The following is a 17,528-nucleotide window of genomic DNA, read 5'->3' as shown; positions in this document are numbered from 1 at the left end:
GTGGGCCTGTATTTTACACTCAAGTGTGATAGGGGGGACTTGATTTGAAGTTTCTAGTCCGAATCTTGGGTTTGGTATTTAAAGCTGGTTGAGGAGAGATGGAGGTCAAGATATTGATAAGAATGAGGTGGTGGTCTGACCAATAAATGGGGGAGATGTCCTTGAGTGAGACCAAGTCAGTGTTAGAGATGATTGCGTCAATTGTGGCACCTTTAATATGGGTAGGTTTATTGCAGAGTTGTTTTAGGTCGATCTTCTCAAGATGGTTAGCGAGGCGCCTGACAGTGAGGTCATCCGCGTTATTCCAGTCAATGTTGTAGTCTACTAGAAACCAATTCTTCGAGTTCGACAGGGAGTGATGAGTAAGAAGGTCAGATAACTCCTCAGCAAAGAGTAGCTCACCCGGAGGGTGGTAGATATTGTGCAGTCTGAGAGGAGAGGAGCCTTTGGCATGGAGTTTAACGCCAAGGTATTCAAAGGTCTGGTATTCAGCTTTTTTCAAAGGGGAGATTTGAAGCTCAGCTTTATAGATTATGGCTAGGCCCCCACCAGTTCTATCAGGTCTATCCTGTCTAATGATAGAATAGCCCGGGGGAGTGAGTTGGTCCAGGATGGCCAGAGAATGGTCATTTAGCCAGGTTTTCGTGAGGAAAGCGATGTCAATAGCCTCACTGAGGGTGGTTTCAGAGATCTTCGTAGCATGAAGTGCTGCAGATCTGCAGATAACGAGCATACAAGAAAGAGGATGAAAGGGGTGATTGGCTAACTTGAGGGGTTGAATGATGGTGATTTGTGCAGGAGGTCTAGACAAGTTGATAGTAGAAGGGTGTCGGTTGACACCCACTATAACTGAAATGCTGGGGATGGGGAGAGAATCAGTAGCCTGAGAGTGAAGTTAATATGAATTGCTGAAGGAATTAAGGTCACCAGTAGAGAAAGGGCAAACAGCACAATAAGGCCTGTGCGCCTTTCTGCAAAGGGGGATGGTTGGCCACTGGGAATATTGAGAGAAGTTGTGAGAACTTTCCGAGAAGTGACAAAAGAGTTTGTGCGCGCTCAGGGGTTAAGGTTGGAGAGATTCCTCTAAGGAGAATTCACTCTGAAGCCAAGGAGTTGAGTTTAAGTTCAATTCTGTTCAGCATCTGTGCTATAGAGCTTGTGGGGATTCCCAGAGTGAAGGAGGTGGGTGGCAAGGTTGGGTCCGTTTTGACTAGTGCGGGATATCCCATAGAGGGGGGAGATAATAAACAGGGGAGGGATCCCACACATTAGGCAGGAGGTCACATGACTTTGGACAGAAATTTAATAAGTTATGAGAAATGGGCTTTCAATACGCTGTGCGGGCTGGGGAAGAGTTAGGGGAGTGGGGGGATAGGGAGAATTAAGGGAGTAGGCCTCCTTGCATCAGTTAGGAAGGCTTTGTTAGAAGTTGAGCTACTAGGTCCGGATAAGAGAGCGGAAGGCAACTTCTTTAAAGAAATGCTTGGAACTGTGCAGACTTTAAATGGAAACCCACACCAAATTCAGCAGCATGTGTAAACGCGTGTAGATCATGTATAAGTTATTGAATTGGTTTCATAATAATTCCACATTTTAATGCCCTGGTTCTCACACACAGTGTACTCCAAAAATGCTCACCTCGTTCTGTGCGGCCTCTTCCTACACTACTTAACACCCCTACATAATGTGCAGTTTCCTTTAATCTTGCCCTATTTGATTTGTCATCCATACAACACAGGACAAAACATTTTATGAAGCTGCTGGGTTTATAGAACAGCGCATTAGCTAAAACATTGTCAGTTCTCAACTCCCCTCCACCTCCCCTCACCCCACCCTTATGCAATATATACAGGTTTCAATTTCACAAAAACACACACTAACTAACTGTAGTATTGAAGTCCACACACGGATGTTGATGTTAGATGGTTTATTAGCAGATAAGTAGATAAGATGATATAGTCCCACCAGGAGCATCCAGCATGATCCTCAGCCAATGCCAACTGACAAACTCATCCCACAGAAACCCAACATTCTCTAGAGCGTCATAGCTGCAACATTCTACAAGCTGGACTGGTAGAGGAGAAAGCATGTATAAGATATAAACAAGATGCAAGAATACTACATTATCCCCTCTCTTCCACAATGAAAACAAAAAGGAAGGAACACTGGTCAGAAAGAACCAAAGAAATGAAAAACATACAGAAGAACATACCTACAGAAAAACATACAGGAGAACATATCAACAGAAGAACATACCCAACCTCCTTAACCAAAGAAATGAAAAACATACAGAAGAACATATCCATCCTCTTTTCCACAAATAACAAAAGAAAGACAAGAACCAAACAAAAAGAAACAAGAAAGAGGAAAACCAAACTTGAAAATACCAATGACTAACCGACAGACACACCTATTGGCCAGACAGGCATGCAAGAAGGAAAGACATGGTACAAGAACCAATGTACGAAATAGTCCAACTCTCAAAGATATAATAATATACCACAAAACGAGAGTGTGAACAATTTAAAAAAACATGAGAATATGGATAAAATTACAACAACAAAAGATGTCAACATTACCCAACTTCCCACCAGAAAGATAATAATAACAATAAAGATAGAAACATTACCATGTAAAAAACAAGGATAATGGGACTAAAACCCAAATCATACCTCAAAAACGAGGGACTCTATCCCAAATTCTGACACTAAAAACAAAAGACGTATAAAGTAAAACTGAGGATAAAGGGACTGTAACCCAAATCCTGCCCCTAAAATGTGGGACGGTGAGTGCAAAACAAAGGATAATGGGACTTTAACCCAAATCCTGCCCCAAACGAGGGACGGTGAAAATGCTCCCCATGTAGAGAAACTCCATGTAAAACTGAGTATATAGGACTAAAACCCATACTAGAAACGTAGGTGGGACTAACACCCCCTAAACACTGAAAATATAAGACTAACACCCAATACTAATTGCATAGGTGGGACTGAAACCCCCTAAATACACACAAATGAGTGAAAAGTAGGTGGGACTAACACCCCCTAAACACTGAAAATATGGGACTAACACCCAATACTAATTGCATAGGTGGGATTGAAACCCCCTAAATACACACAAATCAGTGTTTTGGACTTGGGTCTATAACCCAAATCCTATGCTAACAAAACACCTTGAAGCTCTATTAGCATGCTGTAGAAGTACACAGAAAATACATAAACTGCAGTTCCCTGCGAAAAAAAACAAATTTGTGCGTTAAAAACTTGTACATCTACACCACAAACTTGTACTCTGAAAATGACAATGGTGTGCCTGCCACCGCAATGAGTCAGACAGGCGCTCAAATAATTTAAAATAAGCACTGTAATACTAAAACATGCATGTTGATTGACAAGGTCATAGGTCTGCCTGTCACCACAAAGAGATAGACAGGTGTGGCGTGAAACATTACTTGAAGACGTGAAGGAAAGTACTCTGCAACAAATATAATGCCAAAATGAACAGAGTACTTGGCAGCAGACAAAGTGCACTGCAGCAGGAAGCATGCTCATAGAAGATGTAGAAGAAACACTTCAAATGCTTCAAAGTACTTTGAAGCATCTCAAAGCACGCCTGTTCTTGAGCTGTCCGGTGTAGTGGACTCTGGTGGGGCATACAGGCGTGACCTCTCTCTTGCTTGTCAGGCTACTCTTAATTTAATTACGCTTTTTTTTTCCTTAAGTTTCTTGCTTGAGAGGTAACTTTTGCTTACTTGCTAGAGACTAGTTGCACTTCATATATGGTGGTAGGTTCATTTGTAGGTTGGTTGATCCATCGTCGCCATAAATAATGTAGTATTGAAGTCCACACACGGATGTTGATGTTAGATGGTTTATTAGAAGATAAGTAGATAAGATGATGTAGCTCCACCAGGAGCATCCAGCATGATGCTCAGCCAATGCCAACTGACAAACTCATCCCACAGAATCCCAACATTCTCTAGAGCGTCATAGCTGCAACATTCTACAAGCTGGACTGGTAGAGGAGAAAGCATGTATAAGATATAAACAAGATGCAAGAATACTACACTAACCCCAAGACAATACACATTAACTAAAGTATATTAAAAGTAGCGACAAAGGTGTGCAGTTCAATCATTTTATTACAAAAATAAAATATAAACATATGTAAGCAATATGGTCTTAATAAAGTGTAGCTATAAGATCAAATAAATTAACATTCTCTTTGTGAGACAAACGCATTAGCTGCAGAGAACACAGCTTGTATTCAGTACTTGTGGCCATAGAATGTTCTGGATGACGTAGAAAAGTCTGTTAAGGGCCAGAAGCCCTTTTCAGTCCACTTTCTCTCAATTGTGTGTCCATGCGAGGGCACATTATTGTCTATGATTAATCCACCTCCTCAATGGAGGGGCCATTGGAATAATCCATTATTGTCCCTCATTCATCCACCTCCACAATGGAGGGATCATGAGAAGAGTCCATCATTCATCCACCTCCATAATGGTGGGTCCATGGAAATAGTCCATTATTGCCCATCACTAATCCATCTACACAATGGAGGAGACATTAGAAGAATTAATTGCTGCCCATCATTCATCCACCTCCACAATGCTGGGACCATGAATCCACCTCCTCGATGGTGGGACCAGTGCTTGAGCTCCACAGCTTGCACCAGGCATTCCCCCAGACATCCCACCTTGGTAGAATTTGGTGATGATGGGATTACAGACCTTCTCCAGCTCTTTCTGCTGGTGTTCATACTCTTCCTTTTCTGCCAGCTGGTTGTTCTCCAGCCAGAAGATGGTCTGGTTACACTTGTCCAATATCTTCTTCCGGTCGTACTCACTGATCTTGTCTTTCATGTTCTCATCCTCCACAGTACTCTTCATGTTGAAGGCGTAGGACTCCAGTGAATTCTTCACAGATATTTTCTCTCTCTGGGCTTCATCGTTTTGCTTTGTATCTCTCAGCCTCCTGAAACATTCTCTCAATCTCCTCTTTGCTCAGACGCCCTTTGTCGTTAGTGATAGTGATCTTGTTCTGTTTGCCTGAACTCTTGTCCACAACAGAGACATTCAGGATACCATTGGCATCGATGTCAAAGGTCACCTCGATCTGTGGTACACCACGAGGAGCTGGTGGGATTCCGCTTAGATCAAATTTCCCCAGGAGATTGTTGTGCTTGGTCATGGCTCTTACACCCTCATACACTTGGATCAGGCCACCAGGCTGGTTGACAGAGTAGGTGGTGAAGATCTGGGTTTGCTTGGTTGGGATGGTGGAGTTGTGTTTGATGAGGACAGTCATCACACCGCCTGCTGTCTCAAGCCCCAGTGAGAGAGGTGCTACATCCAGGAGGAGCAGGTCCTGTACATTCTCAGACTTGTCACCCATCAATATAGCAGCTTGCACTGCTGCACCGTAGGCCACAGCCTCGTCTGGGTTGATGCTTTTGTTCAGTTCTCTGCCATTGAAAAAGTCCTGCAGCAGTTTCTGGATTTTGGGGATGCGTGTCGATCCTCCTACAAGCACAACTTCATGGATCTGAGGTTTGTCCAGCTTGGCATATCTCAGAGCCTTCTCCACAGGATCAAGGGTTCCTCTGAAGAGGTCAGCACACAACTCCTCAAAGTGAGCTCTGGTGATGGAAGTGTAGAAATCAATGCTTTCGAACAGCGAATCAATCTCGATGCTGGCCTGAGTGCTGGAAGACAGGGTTCTCTTGGCTCTCTCACAAGCAGTTCTCAGCCTCCTGACTGCCCTCTTGTTCTGGCTGATGTCCTTCTTGTGCTTTCTCTTGAATTCCTCAATGAAGTGACTAACCATGCGGTTGTCAAAGTCTTCTCCCCCAAGGTGTGGGTCACCAGCTGTAGCCTTGACTTCAAAGATGCCATCATCAATTGTTAGAATGGAAACATCAAAGGTACCTCCACCCAGGTCAAAGATCAGGACATTTCGCTCTACCCTGCCGCTCTTGTCCAGACCATAGGCGATGGCTGCTGCTGTGGGCTCATTGATGATCCTCAGCACATTCAGGCCAGCGATCACACCTGCATCTTTAGTGGCCTGCCTCTGGGAGTCGTTGAAGTAAGCAGGCACAGTGAGGACAGCATTGGAGACCGGGTGGCCCAGGTATGCCTCAGCGGTCTCCTTCATCTTGGTCAGCACCATGGAAGACACCTACTCAGGGGAGAAAGTCTTGTTCTCTCCTTTGTACTCCACCTGCACCTTGGGCTTCCCACCATCACTCACCTCCTTGAAGGGCCAGTGCTTCATGTCAGCCTGCACCACCGCGTCATCAAACTTCCTGCCAATCAGTCTCTTGGCATCAAAGACGGTGTTCTGGGGGTTGAGGGCCACCTGGTTCTTGGCGGCATCTCCGATGAGCCTCTTAGTGTCTGTTAAGGCCACATAGCTGGGGGTGGTGCGGTTGCCCTGGTCGTTGGCGATGATCTCCACCTTGCTATGCTGGAAGACCCCCACACAGGAGTAGGTGGTGCCTAGGTCGATGCCGATAGCGACGCCCTTGGGTGCAGACATCTTCTGAGGTTTTTGTGATTCTGGGGAGGCTGCGACCGGTTCTTGCCTTTAGGCTTCTTTCAGCTGCTGGTCTGTGTTTTCGATAATTCTTATTGAAAACAGCCTCTCAGCTGCTGCTCTGTGAAGTTTCTCCTCACAGTTGATGAAAGCGGCTCCTCCGGTCGTTCCTCTCTGTTCGCTCTGTTCTTCTGCTCGGATCTGACAGCAGCTCTCACCAGCTCCTGTATTTATTCTTGAGCAGCCACAGAGACTAAGTAGCCACGCGCAGTGGAACACGCCCTACGACCAATCACAACTTCAGGATTGTCATACCTCAGGACATTTCCCGAAGTTTCCGCTCTGTTGCCCAATCAGGAGCGGCCGGGGCGGTGCTAACCAAGCAGCTTCTCGAAGGCTCTCGTATTTGTCAAACCTGCTGGCCAATCAAAATGCAGCCTTTCCTACAAATTTCGAGAAGTGTCCAGCACCGTGGAGGCTCGGCACACCACAACCAATCAGATAGGAGGAGGCATGGTTGATGTAAATGAATCTGCCAGCACGCAGTACATGGAATGTTCCAGATGTTTCTTTGCTGTCACCACTGGTGGGGTCAGAAAAGGACGAGAAGCCGAAGGACCCTGTAGCGTCGCGCTCTAGTCGTCGCGTTCCTATGCGATGACGTAGTGCGTGGCGGCCATTTTGGGCTGCATTCACCACCGGTAGTCGAACGCTCCGGACCTTTTCCCGGTGCTCTCTTGATATATGTATAATAAATACTTAACAAGTTCCCCTGACTGGTGCTCATTATTTGAGGGAATCTACTTCATTACAGTGGCGATGAGGGTGGGCTCTAAACAACACAAAGGAGACACCAGAACCCACAGTATGTATACACGCTTTTTTACTTGGTTTTCCACACCTTCCGTGGATTGACAATGGCGCCTTGCTTCCCTTTATTTTCCTTCATTTCAAAATTATTTTAAACTTTTTTAATATTACTTTTGAAATCCGGACCCACTGTCTCTCATTCGATGTTCATAGCAACGGAGTCCTCATGTCCCTAGTCTCTTTGTCGTGAGAGTACTACTTGAGTGTATGGAGTCACATGTGTGTATGTTTTGAGATCATTTTTCCCGCATATTGTGTGGTTGAAAATATCTGTTTGACAAAAGTTTGCCAAAACGAGTGACAATATCTTTAAGAAAAGTGCATTTAGCTCTTCTCTCTCCTCATGAAGCGTAACACGAACGCTTAAACCAAGAGGGGTCACACAATGATTGTGCGACCCTCGAAATAATACAGACGTTAAGAACTATGTGGAAATAACCTTGTAAATATGTCTTGTATTTCTTTTTTCTCCCATTTTCATTTACAGAGACCACAATAGGTCAATATTTTTCATGCTTCACCTATGGCCCACTCATGCCCTGAAGCTCAACCAGGTGGCCGATTTTTGCTACCTAGTTGTAGGACTTTAGGCATATTACTTTAGAACCAAAACTGAGTATTTTTTTTGTAGGGACCACCAGAGGTCCTGATGAATAAGCAGTAGTGGACTGCTTATAAAACATGTTCACCAGGTAGCTAGCTAATAGCTCTACCACAAAACCCCCTTTTTTAACGTTCCCAGCCAGAGAAGTTAAAAAAATATATTTTTTCTACTAGCCAGGGAATTTTCAATCTTTTATCTTGCACTCACATATATACGTCCCTACACTTCACTGATATCACCTACACTGCACTAACACATAGCCTTTTGTCACAACGAAATTAGTGCTCCCACGTAGTTCGTAGGTCGTAGCACGCCCCGCCCCGTAGAGGGACGGGAAGACCCCCATGATGAAGCATGACACTAAGGGATTCTTAGTGTGTGAGGGGTATTTTAAAAGCACATAGTGCCCTTGTCTTGTCATTCTAAGAGAGAGCCTAGTGCCACACCTATATAGTAGATAATCACCCAAAAAAATTAAAAATTAGTCACCATTACATAGATCAGTTAGGAGGGTGATTCTATCATTACCTCAACACTTCCTCTATTGTTGTTTTGGAGACACCAGAACCCACCCCAAAACAAAAGGAAGACACCACGAGGAGCAATGACTCGAGGGGCAGGACATCCAGCTAGAGAGCGTGGCAGAGGAAGTCACCGACACAGGCAAGCACCCATAGCAGGGGCCAGAGTAGCGGCAACAAAGGATACAGGGGGCAGGAATACCTCCAAGGACACCGAGGTAGGAAGGCAGCTCCAGCCCTAGCTGAGCTGACACAGAAACCAGGGGGAGGAATAGGCTAAACCTGGCATGACCATGCACCCCAGAAGTGCACCATTGAGGGAGGCATTCACACAGTGAAACCAACCAGTACAAAGTGGAAAGGAGTGAAGCCGAGAGAAATAACGCCCCACCAGGTGCGCAGTTAACCAATAAAGTGCCTGTTAGAGATCCAGGGCCCTGCACAACAACAAGCACAGCACAGAGAGTAGGGTGCCTTGGAGCCTCAACCAGACCGAATGCACAGCAGAAGTGCAAGTGCGCCAGGCAGTCCCAGGGGAGAAGAGACGGCGCCGGAAAGACGCGCCGAAATGAGTGCGCAAGCATCCTCACTCACAACACCTATTCCATTGCTACCCAAACCAGGCGAACCTTTGATGAAGTGGAAGGATTGGAGAGAATACTTTATGAACTACTTAGAAACTCTGGAAGATGAAGGCGGGGAAGCCTTTCTCAGCAAGAGGAGGAAGAGAATATTGCTGCACAACTTAGGCCCAGAAGGAATCAGGGTCTTCCAGGATCTAGTCCCCACTCCAAGACAAGCCACGGATGACGATTTATTCCGGCACGCGATAGAAGACCTAAACAACCATTATAGACCAGCAGTGTGCACGTCCATAGACAGATACAATTTCCAACAAAGGAAACAAGTGCCAGGCGAATCTATAGATGACTATGTAGCAGCATCAATCCCGTGCAAATTTATCGCCCTGCACGATGAGTTTATAAAAGACCAAATAGTCATGCACACGACTAATACTGCAATCCAAGACAAACTGTGGGTGAACAGAGAAGCTACCCTGAAGGAAGTCATTGCTATGGTGAAAAAAAGCGGAACTTTCCAAAAGATGCGCAGATGCAGCGAAGAGAGAGTCCGCCTCTAGGCCCATGGTCAATAAAGTCGACGAGGAAGAACCACCAGAGAGAGGCAAGGCCACGGCAGCGGAAGGGAAGGCGCAAAACAAATGGACTACAAGACTCACACAGCAAAAAAGACTAAACAAAGAAAGCACAAACAAATGCTACAGATGTGGAAGCCCGTCCCACGCAGCGTACGACAAACGCTGTCCTGCGTTCCGAGCGAAATGCATGTATTGCGGGATTGTAGGACACTTTGAAAAGGTGTGTCGGCGCAAGATGAAGAGACCAACGGTGAAATATGTGACGCAAGACCATGGAGATGAAGTAGAAGGAGGACCGGTGAAGAAGACAATGTACTGTGCGTCGAAGAACAGGTGCTAGGCATTGACTGCAGGCGCTCCAAGAAACCACAATGTGACATGATCATAAGAGGGGTACCGATCAAGATGGTAGCGGATTCGGGCTCCCCATACACCATTGTACAATGGACAGTTTGGATTGGAAGCTTCAAACCTAGTTTAGGATCACACCTGGAACCCCCAGACATACGGCCTGTTACGTTCACAGGACAACCCATTCCAATGGTCAGATACCGAGTCCTGAAGTTCGAGTTCAAAGACCGCAGTGCAGAGTGCAAGCTATATATGGCGGAAAAGGGTCCGTCTGTCCTTGGGTGGATGGATCAAGTTGACTTGGGCATACAATTGAACCCAGGAGGGGACACGCAGGTATTGACGACCAGCAAAGAGCATCAACCGAACTTTAAAAGGATGAAAAGGGAGTTCCCCACAGTGTTCGGAGGAACAGTGGGTAAATTAACGAAATTCACGCACAGAATAGACCTCAAGGAGAACGCCACAGCGGTTTCCCACAAAGTAAGGAATATACCCATAGCGGTCAGGTATGCAGTACAACAAGAGTTGCAGAGAATGGAAGACAATGGGATCATCGAACCTATAAACTGCTCAGAGTGGCTAGCTCCATTAGTGGTGGCAATGAAACCCAATGGTAAGGTCCGTCTGTGCGTGGACTTACGCAAACTGAACAAGTGCATTATCATAGAGAAATTTCCATTTCCACGGATAGAAGAATTGCTGGCAAAAACAAAGGGGATAAAGTGGTTCTCCACCATTGATCTCACATCGGCCTATCACCAGATAGCCTTACACCCCACGAGCTGGAAGCTGACATCCTTTATAACACCCTTCGGATGATATCAGTTCCGCCGGATGCCCTTCGGCCTAGCGTCAGCTGCAGCAGTGTTCCAAAAACGTATGCACAAACTGTTCAGAGACATAGAGGGCGTACAGTACTTCCAAGACGATATCTTGATGATGGGCAAGGACCAAACTGACCACGACAAAAAGCTGGCAAAGGTGCAGCAAGTTTTGGAAGGAAATGGCTTGACGGCTGAATGGGAAAAGTGCTGGTTCGGAATGACGCCAGTCACCTACCTAGGTCACCAGATCGGCGAACAGAGCATTACCCATAAGCAAGCCAACGTAAAGGCGATATGCGAAGCACCAGCTCCCAAGAACAAAGAGGATGTGAGGTCATTCTTGGGGATGGCCGAATACTACAGTAAGTTTGTGCAGCACTTTGCCACCAAGACGCACCACCTGAGGCAGCTCATACGGGGCAAAACAACATTTACATGGACAGAAGAGGCACAAGGAGACTTCCAGAAAATCAAGGAAGATATCAGCAAATCGGACCCTCTTCAAGGATACGATCCACCAGGGCAGTCCATATTAAACACAGATGCAAGCAAGAAGGGTCTAGGGGCCGTCCTTATGCAGGAAAGGAAGAATGGAGAGTTGGCGACCCTCAGTTTTGCGTCCAGGTCCCTATCACCAACAGAACAGAAGTTCAGTGCAATAGAAAAAGAAATGCTGGTAGTAGTGTGGGCCATGGGGAAATTCCACCAATTCTTATGTTCTTATGGGGTACGAGGTTCCTGCTCAAGACAGACCATAAGCCCCGGGTCAAAGTACTCACGTCCTGTGGACACGCTAGCGCTAAACCCTGCATTGCCGAGATGACTCTGAAACTGTTAGACTACAGATATGATGTGGAGTACATCCCAGGGACAAGGAATAAGGTAGCTAATTATCTCATCCGAGCCTCAGCAATGGAGGAAGCGCCGACCAGTACAGATGAGGACGAAGCCCATGTGGCTTTTGCAGAAGACCCGGAGAAAGTGATAAGTGGTCAAGAATGGGAACAAGCCTACGACAATGATCCTGACATCAAAGACGTTAAGGACTTCCTGCTACAAGGATGGCCCGAAAAAAAACATCTCAGTGCAGCACTCAGGAAATTCTACGAGGTGCTGGAGGAGTTATCCATTGGAGATCAGGGGACCTTCCTGTTTAGAGGGAACAAAGTGGTTCCCCCAACGACGGTGATACCTCACCTGTTAGCTGTACTGCATGAAGGTCACCTAGGTATCGTGAAAACGAAGACGAGAACCAAACAGATGTACTGGTGGCCGGGAATGGACATCCAGATTGAAAGGCATGTAAGGGAATGTGACCAGCGCTAGAGAGCGGATACATCTCAAACCCTACTAAGGCCATCATTAGGGAAATTCGACAACCCTGTGAACCCTTGGGAGGAGGTGTCTATAGACATTCTGGGGCCACTACTGGATGCACAGGGAACCCCGAAGTATGTGTGTGTTCTCATCGACCGGTACTCAAAGTGGCCTGAAATAGACATACAGGAGGAGATGGACACAGAGACAGTCCTCAGATTTCTAACAGCCACTTTCCTCAGAGAAGGCATACCCTACTCCATCCTGAGTGACAATAGGCCCCAATTCACCTCGCAAAAGTGGTGCAAATACATGGAGCGGAATGGGATCAAGACAAAACACACCTCCATATTCCACCCAGCCGGCAATGGTCTAGCCGAAAGGTTTAACCGCGTCATAATGGGTTTCATACAAGCCGCCATTGCTATAGGCAAGGATTGAGAAAAGGAAGTACGGAGCATGTTGTGGGCCTACGGAATTACACCCACTGGCACTGGGTATGGGCCATTCCAGATCCTAAGAGGACGCAACCCTTTCACCAAGGACAATCTAGCGTGGAAGGAAAAGACGGTCACGAGTAAGTGGTCACCGGCAGTGGTCCAGCACAACTTGGAGAGAGCACAAAGAATATACACTGATCACTACAATAAGAGACGCAATGTGAAAGAGACCTCGCTAGAAAGAGGAGAATGGGTCAGAGTCAAACTGGCCCAGTTGAGAAGGAAAGGGGACAGCAAATACAGCCAGCCCCTGCAGGTAAAGGAAGTGTACGACAGAGCAGCATTGCTTAGCGATGGAAATGTTTGGTCACAGGACCGCATGTCTAAATGTAACAAGATATTGCAGTGGGCCAATGAAGAAAGATCAAAGACACAACAGGGCCAAGACTCATCTACAGACAGAGAGTTACCGCGCGAAGGAGAGGAAGACTCGGGTGCAGAAGGAAGAGGAGCTGAGTTTGAAGATGGAGACAATCCCATTGCAGGGAAACAGCAAGAGGAAGCTGGTGAAGCTACAGAGAGAGAGAGTCCAAAGGGAACTGGAAGGGGACTGGCGAGCCAGGCAGAGAACAACTTGGGGAGTTCCTCCTCTACTCCGGTAAGACGTACGCCGGCAGGGAGAACAATAGTGAGGCCTGCCAAATACAGAGATAGTCGAGCGCTCCGGATCTATTCCTGGTGCTCTCTTGATATATGTATAATAAATACTTAACAAGTTCCCCTGACTGGTGCTCACCATTTGAGGGAATCTACTTCATTACAGACCCGCGTCATGAACCGAATGAAAACAGCGCCCTCCTCTATATTTTTGCCTTAAAAAATTTCATGGAGCGCGCATGAAAGTGGAGAAAAAACATACACTTGCGGAATGACGTAAATATGTGGGAATTGTCAATGGAAAGCAAAAAGTACATCAAAATAACACATTTTTGGGGCCCTCTTTTCCAGTTTCCAGTCACGCGACTAGTTTACGATTGACTCCACCTATTGTATTACGCCTGTAGTGTTGTTACTTGAGCAGTGCATTTTGGAACTTGTAGTGCGGGTGCAGCTTCTGTATTTAGCAAGATACACACTGATTTATATAACATTTTAGTCAAGCTCGGTGAAGGAAGTCCTGGTGACAAAAAAGTTGGCCGCGAGAACACAACAAGGCGGTGAGGACGGGCAAGGAAAGAAGAGCCAGAGGCAGATAGGGAGGAGAGCAGAGGGACGAGGGAGGATGGGGAGAAGGAAGTGAATGAGACAGGATGATGGGGAACTCTGATGGATGGGAACGGAGGGAGGGAACAAGCAGAGGAGATGGCAGAGGGAAAAGAGAATGCAGATGGGAATATGTTTTAGGGCAGCAAGTGTGTTGTGTGTGTGGAAGGGGATCAAATATAAGTTTGTCAGAGGATTCCATGCTACCTACCATGGCGTTTCTAGACATGGGCTGGCAGAACATCAGAGTGAATTCTAGGAATTGTAGTCTCCATTCATTCATTCATTCATTCATTCATTCATTCATTCATTCATTCATTCATTCATTCATTCGTACTGAGCCAATTGGGCTACCACACCTGAAACTAGAGGTGGGTGTGGGCTTGAAAGTTCGAACCAGGGCCAAGGCAGATGCCTGGCTGTGGATCAGCTCGGGGTCTTCCTAGATCTTTGAGACCAATACGATCTGAGTTCGACTCCTCCCTCTCAGTTACGATCTATTGCTGTGAAAACAAACATTGGGTGTGAGTTTTAGCAAAATATTGCATTCCATAAGTGGTGAAAGCCATCAATGTATTAACACACCAAAAACACACCAAAAACACCAATATAGAGGGAATGTGGTGTTGGGGCCAGAGCTGCCAACTTTGAAACTGGAGAACCAAGTTGAGTCTCGGCGTCAGCTCAACATCCTGTTATTTTGGGCAAACCACCTACCTTCCCGTGCCCTAAAAAAACATATGATCTTTTGTAATGTAACTGGTGCTCATGTAAAATGCTCCAATACCTTTGGGTCCAGTTTGTGCTGTGCAAAAAGCAAAAAAATAAATTAAAAAGAGGGAGATTACGGGAAGGCACGGAACAGCAATGAGCCAGTATTTTCCCCCCTTATCAATACATACTTTAAACAGAAAATATAACCAGCATTTGCAATGCAATAAGTCTTGCATAATTAAAAAACTTGGAACTTTTGACATTGTAAATGATACTGTTTTTTAATTATATTTATTGTTTGCAGTGGAGTGATAATTTGACATATATGCAATGACACCACTGCAGGAGACAATCGGAAGAGCACATATGGAAGAACTACTTGAATATTATATGCACGCTAAAATTGAGAGCATTATGTTACAAGCAGCTAGCTAGACAGGGTCCTGCGAAAGAGGTTTGATATGCAATAGTCAGCCAACTGAGAGCTCTTGTAGGCCAACACATGACCATGTGAGACACAGCGGAAGCGGCCTTTCAGCGATGTGAGCATCTGCACCCATAGACATGAGCCTTGTGTGACCCTTAGGAAGGAGGTTTGTCCTGGCGAAGGTTTGCTGTAGTTCATCTTATCCGAGGCCAACACAAAGAACAAGCATTGGAAATTCAATAGGTCTCGCATTAGGAAAGTTTGAGCTATTGGTATTGTAAATGACACTTTTTTATTTATGTGTTGGTTTTGAAAGTAGCAAAATTAATAGCTTTGTCAGTTACAATGTCAATAGTTTTAACTTTTGCAAATGTGACACCTATAGCATTTGTAATGCAATGTGTGTTGTACTTACGTGACTTAGATGTCTTGATATTACAAATAATGGCTTTTAATTTTGTAAATAATTAATACTTAAATAAAAGTTATTGTAATTTATAATGGCAATAGCTTAAACGTTTGTAAATAACTTTTAGGTTTAAAGCATTTTATTAAAACATAAAAAAACATGGGGAAGGGAAGTAGGAGGTCAAGTTTACATACAGTGCAAAAAGAGACATGTTGCAGCAATTCTGGTGGAAAGTGGGGGGGTCGGTAGTCCCGGAGGGGAAAAAAGGCATATGCTATAAGGCAATAAGGCAGTGCGAAAAACCCTCCAATAGTCCCCAACCTCCCAATCAAAGCTAAGCACGAGTAGCGTCCCGCAACACAGCGAAAACAACACAGTCCCTCTAAGCCCCCCGTCCCCAGAAAAGGAAAAAGAAGAAAACAATACCCCAACATCCCCGTCCAATAGCCCGTTGTAGAAACATTCACCCCAAGCCGCCTACCCCCAACCCCCAGTCCCCCTGATCCCATCCCTCTTAATCCGCTGGAGCCTCCGGCGGCGTCAGCCTAAGAAGGCGTAGGTACCTCGGACATGTGAGCTCGCGAAATTCCGTGGACAGCAGTGCCAAGAAAGGGTGCCAGAGCTCCTCCAACTGGTCTACATTTCCAGCCACAGTGAGCGACATCTTCTCCATACCCAGTACTTGCCAGAGTCTATGTAACCAGCCAGTGATAGAGGGGGCAGTGGGGGTGCGCCAGTGTACAAGGATATTTTGAACCGCTGAACCTAGCGCAATAGCAATCTGCCTACCCCTGCGGGACTTCAGCGGGTACATCAAGTCGTTGGGAAGGCCTAGCAGGACGTATGCTGGGAAGCGCGGGAGTTCAACCTCAAAGTGCCTTTCCACCTCATCTAAGACCTCCTTCCAATAAGCAGACAGCACCGGGCACCCCCAGAGAATGTGCGATAGAGTACCCTCCTGTCCGCAGCCTCGCCAGCAACCCTTGTCGGTGAGTTTGTGCATCTCGTAGAGCCTCTCCGGGGTGTAATACCAGTAGGTGGACACCTTGGTAAAGGTCTCCGTCAGCCCAGTGTGATACGCAGAGTGCCTCGCCCGATATGCGATCTTGTCCCACTCCTTGTGGCTCAGGGTTCTGCCCAGCTCCCTGTGCCAGCGCTCTCTCCCCGGGTTGTGGTAATGAAACGGCGGGGGTTGGATAAATTTATACAGATCGGTGATAAGCTTGGCATCCGAGGTCCGGGTCACCAGCCACCGCTCGTAAGGTGTGATTTGACGGGCTGCGACGTCGCACACTTGGGGCTGGGGAGCCCAGTGACGGACCTGCATATAACGCAGTCTGTCCACCTCCGTCAGACCAAATTCCTGTCGGAGTTGTTGGAAAGGGAGCACGCCCTCTGGCCCGTAAATCTGAAAGAGCACCCTGCAACCCGCACTCACCCAGTGAGAAAAAGCTCCTGGTTCTAGGCCCGGAGTAAAGTCTGGGTTACCAACTATGGGTGTAAACGGTGATGGGAAAGTAGTTAGCTCGCGGAGTTCACAAACCGCATCCCACACTCGCAGTGGAACCTGGGTGACAAAGGAGGCGTAGAGATTAGCCGGGCGATGTGCGCCCGCAGGAATGGAACCTCTTGAAGGGTGCGACCTGCAACCGCCTGATCTTGAAAGAGCCAGTGCTTGTCCGACTCCTACCTGCTCCATTCCACCAAATACCGGAGTTGTGCCGCTTGAAAATACTTCCGGAGGTCCGGAACACCGAGACCCCCCGCCTCCGGGGCAAGCGTGGAAAGAACCCGCTTCATCCGAGGCTTGCGGCCCTGCCACACGAAACGGGAGATGTCAGCCTGCGCTTGCTGTATCCAACCCACAGGGGGCTGGAGAGGTAGAGCGCGAAAAAGATACAAGATCTGAGGCAGTACCGTCATCTTCACCGCTGCGATACGGCCCAGCCACGAGAGCAGGCCCTTGCCCCATCGGCCGAGTTCCTCCTTAATCTTCTTGCTAAGGGAAGAATAGTTGGCTTTGACCATTTCAGGCAGCGAAGGTGCAAGCAGGATCCCCAGGTACGGCACCGTGGAAGAGGACCACT

General features: G+C 46.7%; 1 pseudogene; it reads right to left on the bottom strand.

The window, feature by feature from the left end:
• Positions 1-4,591: 4,591 nt before the first annotated feature.
• LOC147710197 (heat shock 70 kDa protein-like) lies at positions 4,592-6,542 on the bottom strand (annotated as a pseudogene).
• Between the last annotated feature and the right edge of the window lie 10,986 nt (positions 6,543-17,528).

This window comes from Lissotriton vulgaris, chromosome 5, assembly GCF_964263255.1.
Source record: "Lissotriton vulgaris chromosome 5, aLisVul1.2, whole genome shotgun sequence".
Taxonomy (NCBI): domain Eukaryota; kingdom Metazoa; phylum Chordata; class Amphibia; order Caudata; family Salamandridae; genus Lissotriton; species Lissotriton vulgaris.
This window is presented reverse-complemented; position numbering and strand designations above follow the sequence as displayed.